The 4,996-nt window shown below is 46.0% G+C and overlaps 1 protein-coding gene across 1 annotated transcript in view; it reads left to right on the plus strand.

The window, feature by feature from the left end:
* Nucleotides 1–4,996, plus strand: part of TIGIT (T cell immunoreceptor with Ig and ITIM domains) — a 33,005-nt gene that overhangs the window by 26,345 nt on the left and 1,664 nt on the right. The window lies entirely within an intron of this gene.

Here is a 4,996-nt window from a genome sequence, read left to right on the forward strand (position 1 = left end):
CTGTGGGGATATCATACTGTGTGTAGGGGAATGTACTGTGGGAACATCATACTGTGTGTGGGGGAATGTACGGTGAGGACATCATACTGTGTGTGGAGGAATGTACTGTGGGGATATCATACTGTGTGTAGGGGAATGTACTGTGGGAACATCATACTGTGTGTGTGGGGAATGTACTGTGGAGACATCATACTGTGTGTGGGGGGAATGTACTCTGGGACCATCATACTGTGTGTGGGGGAATGTACTGTGGGGACATCATACTGTGTGTGGGGGAATGTACTGTGTGGACATCATACTGTGTGTGTGGGAATGTACTGTGAGGACATCATACTGTGTGCGGGAGGAATGTACTGTAAGGACATCATACTGTGTGTGGGGGGAATGTACTGTAAGGACATCATACTGTGTGTGGGGGAATGTACTGTGAGGACATCATACTGTGTGTGGGAGGAATGTACTGTGGGGACATCATATTGTGTGTGGGGGAATGTACTGTGAGGACATCATACTGTGTGTAGGGGAATGTACTGTGGGACATCATACTGTGTGTGGGGGAATGTACTGTGAGGACATCATACTGTGTGCGGGGAAATGTGCTGTGGAAACATCATACTGTGTGTGGAGGAATGTACTGTGAGGACATCATACTGTGTGTGGGGGGAATGTACAGTGAGGACATCATACTGTGTGTGGGGGAATGTACTGTGAGGACATCATACTGTGTGTAGGGGAATGTACTGTGGGGACATCATACTGTGTGTGGGGGAATGTGCTGTGGAAACATCATACTGTGTGTGGGGGTGTGAAGGGTTAATACTAAAATCAGAGCTGAAGTTTCACTTTTCCATTTTTCCTGAAGGTTTCATTTCTCCGATTTTATTGCTATAAGATAAATTTTGTAATTAGGTAAAAGTTCAAACAGTCATGAAAGCAGACTGTTCCCATCAGGTGCAAGATAAGGGAGGCGGGGGTGTAGAACTCTTAAGAATATGCCATTTGGATACGGACATTGTAACGGGGTCTACCAAGCTGGAGTACCTCTTTCAGTACCACCCCGTGTTTTCGGAGGTCCGCTCTGCGTTGGCTGGAGTCTGAATGAATGACGCTAGCTGGAATTCCTTGGTTACATTGGCACATATAAAAGATCACTGCTTCTCCACGTATTTCCAGTCTGACAACACTTTACTCACAGGACACAGAATATATCACACGGATACAGAGGGCCGGCCAATAGAAAAGCGGCAGGCCAGACATGCATTACAAAAGCCGCAGGTGGCCGGAGCTTGCCGATGTTTACTGTGGGAATTACAAAGGTGGGGGGAGGGCGGACAAAAGGAGAATATCGTGTCCCCTCTGCCCAGGGGCGCAGCGTGTGGGCTGATGCATTAGGGACATGCATCTCACATAGAACCTATTATACATACATATAACTGCACAACATATTCTGGGTGCTGAGTGGTTCTGTAGTACGTAACAGACATATATGCATTTTCCGGTTTTCTTGCAATATTATTGGCTTATAAAGTGAAATGATGTTATTGGCAGTTGAGAACTTTGCATAATTAAGCAAAATGTTATAAAAGAAGTGACTAAAATAAAGGGGCTTGGTGATCTGTCTCGATCCTCCCATACAGAGACCCCCGTCTCCGTGTGGTCATTTGAGTTGCTAGCAACACTCTGTGGAATAATTTGGACATCACTGGCTCAACCGTGAAGGGTTAATTTAGCCCTCCCTCAATAGCTACCCCGACAGCTGGCCTCCCAACGTGGGGCCCCCGAATAGGGACGCCTCTGCCCCCAGAGGACAACAAGACAAAGGACCCTCAGAGTGGACACAGGTGCTGGAAAATTGGGACTGATCATCCCCCACAACAACCACGGTAAGTTGGCAGTTATACAGACTGACCGTTGGTGTGGTTTTCCTGTGCTTGTTGCTGCAAAGAGGATCTGAGGTTTGTCCCTGTGGTGGGGTGATTCATGGGTGGAATCATATAGAGGTGTAGTCCCGTTGGGGGCCCAGTGCTCGAACCGTACCTCATAAGGGATGGACACCCCGGATTGACCAGTGATTGTGGCTCTCTTTATAGTCAAAATATCCTGAAATCCTGTTAGTCAGGCATGGTGACGTGATCGAAGACTGGGTAGGATACGTAACTCAGGTATATATAGATAGATATATATAACCAGAGGTGTCCAGAGGGATAGTCTGAGACATCCTCCTCCTTTCACTGAGTACCGCGTTGAATTTTAGGCAATCCCAGAGGGGGATTATTGACCCTGTGGAACAGACTGATATGGCCGCTCCAGATCTGTGCACAACTGAAGTAAGGATATTTAGGTCTAAATGAGAGAATCCGTGGAAGGAAAATAATTTTGTGACATGGCACATGAATTGTGTGACAAAACTGTTAGCAAGAACAGAGAAAGTGAATTCTGATTGTTTCTGTTACTGCTATGTTGAAGAAGGAAAAATTGTCTATTATTATGGCAAGGACTGGATGTATTGTGGTTCAAGAAAGTGACTGTGGTGTGAGAAAGTGATTAAAGAAGGAACCGAGATAGAGACTAATGTGTCAGGCAGATAAATAGTTAAAAGTGATTATTTGAAAGAAGAGGTCTCCCTGCTAGATGACAATTGTACAAGGAGACCGGGAGTAGCAGCCCCCACCTTTGCTGACGGTACCTATTATCATCAGCCGCCAGCCTTAGTAGTGGTTCACCAGATCCAGAGGAAAAAAAAGAAACAAGTTTTCAGAAGACTTTAACCAGCTCTGTATCAGCAGGGAAAGAAAAAAAAAGCCAGCTAGCAACTGCAGCTGCTCCAGTTCTCACTCCAATCCCAGCTCCCCCTCCCACATCGCCCCCACCACAGCTCGTTCACACACAGCAAACCCCAGCCCCTCCCTGCTAATTCTCGTCAGCAATACTAGCGCTGTGCCCGATTCGGACACTTTCAGAGAGATTGTCATACAGGCCGCTGTTTTAATCGGAGTAGATGGCAGACTCAATTAATATACTTTTATAAACCCCATAAAACCCTTCCCCGAGGTTACTATTCAGTTTGTAATCTCTCCCACATGTCCAGTAAATTTACTAGGGGCAGATTTATTATCACAGTTCCGCTCCAGAATATAAATCCAAGATGATGGTCAGATGGCTCTTACGTTATATAATCCCTATGTAGATGAAGACAGTGAGGAAATCTGTATTTTTCATGCCTTTCCCACAGATGCCACAAGGGGCCCAAAACAGTCCCAACCAGTTTGCAAGAAAAAAAAAAAAATATGAACGAGTGTCTTTTGCCATTGCTGCCATTGTTAGCCTCCTCAAGCATCTGACAGCACTGAACTGTCGTGTTTCGTCCTCGAAACTTCAGTTCTGCCTTGGTCAAGTGATGTTCTTGGGTCACTGTCTCCTTCAGGGTGTCAGACACCTCACAGAAGAAAGAAAAATAGCTGTCAGCTCCCTTCCTTTCCCGAAAGATGAAACTGAACTCCAGCGTTTTCTTGGACTATGCACTTATTTTTGTCAGTGGATACTGGATGCATCCCGCATAATGCAACCCCTTTACAATGCCTTGAAAGACGGTATAATGAATTATAAGGAAAGATGGCAGTGATGAGGATTACCTCCAACATGATTGTTCCCAATTTCTGATAGAAGAAACAGCTACTCCACCAAATGTCAGTGAGAATCCACTCCCAAATCCTGATCTGGTGTTATACACGGATGGTTCAAGATATGCTGATGAGTTTGGTAAATTCCACACGGGATATGCTGTTACCACAGAGGACACTGTAGTGCACGCAGCTGCGCTCCCGCCTTCACAGTCAGCACAAGACGCAGAACTCCAGGCTCTGTCTACTGCATGTACTTTGGCCAAGAACAGACGGGCTAATATATACACGGACTCACGGTATGCATTTGGTTTTGCTCACGACTTTGGGGCTCTATGGGCCAATCGAGTGTTTATTACTACTGCCGGAACCCCAGTGAAAAATGCTGAAGCTGTTAAAACCCTCATGGACTTGATCAAATTACCTACTCAGGTGGCCATTATCAAACCTAAGGCGCACGGTACTAGAACCAGTCCACAGACTGTTGACAACGCATTTGCGGATATGCAGGCAAAAGCCGCCGCTCTTTTACCGTTGAACCAACCATACCAACTATCGTGACCACACGCTCTCAGCGTAAACAGTTACAAGAAGCATTGACCCTACAAGAACCTGATGATCTACAACAGACTGAAGCTTTCTGTCGGACCCCGCTAGACCGCTTAATGACGATGCAGAGAATGTCTCCAAAGGAAGAGGTGAAGCAATGGAAGACTGATGGGGCACAAATGGATAATGGTCTCTGGAAAAAGGACCGACTCGTGTGTCTCCCTAAGCGGATGTACCCTGCTATTGCCATATGGGCACATGGATCTATATATCAAGGAAAGAATCAGGCCCTCGCACTGGGGCAAAAATTCTACTGGGCCCCGGTTCTCCAGTTGGCCGGAAGAATTCCCTGGTACCAACATGACTGCAAAGACCACAGCGAAGAAACTGGTGATGGAAGTCATATGCAAATATGGGGTTCCAGAAGTTGTTGAAAGTGATCAAGGTCTGGCTTTTTCTTCTCATGTGTACCAAGAAGTTCTGACAATGCTTGGATCCACTGTAGCCCTCCATACTCCGTACCACCCACAATCCAGTGGGAAAGTTGAGGCTGAACGGCACACTGAAGGGACAATTGACCAAAATGATGCAGGAGACTACGGCTCCATGGCCAGAGCTCCTACACATTGTACTATACCATATCCGTACTACCCCTATTGTAAAACATGGCCTGTCCCCATATGAAATATTGTTTGGTACTAGGCCCCCAGTTACAAATTTCCAGCCTCAGCAGTTATCAGAAGAAACTGACCGTGCTGTTCAATATGTTATTCAGCTTAGTAAAAATCTTGCTAATACCTATGTTCTCGTTTTCTTTTCTTTTCCAG

The sequence above is a fragment of the Dendrobates tinctorius genome, unplaced genomic scaffold (assembly GCF_039654945.1).
Source record: "Dendrobates tinctorius isolate UK_male_01 unplaced genomic scaffold, ASM3965494v1 ptg000054l, whole genome shotgun sequence".
In the NCBI taxonomy this organism is placed as follows: domain Eukaryota; kingdom Metazoa; phylum Chordata; class Amphibia; order Anura; family Dendrobatidae; genus Dendrobates; species Dendrobates tinctorius.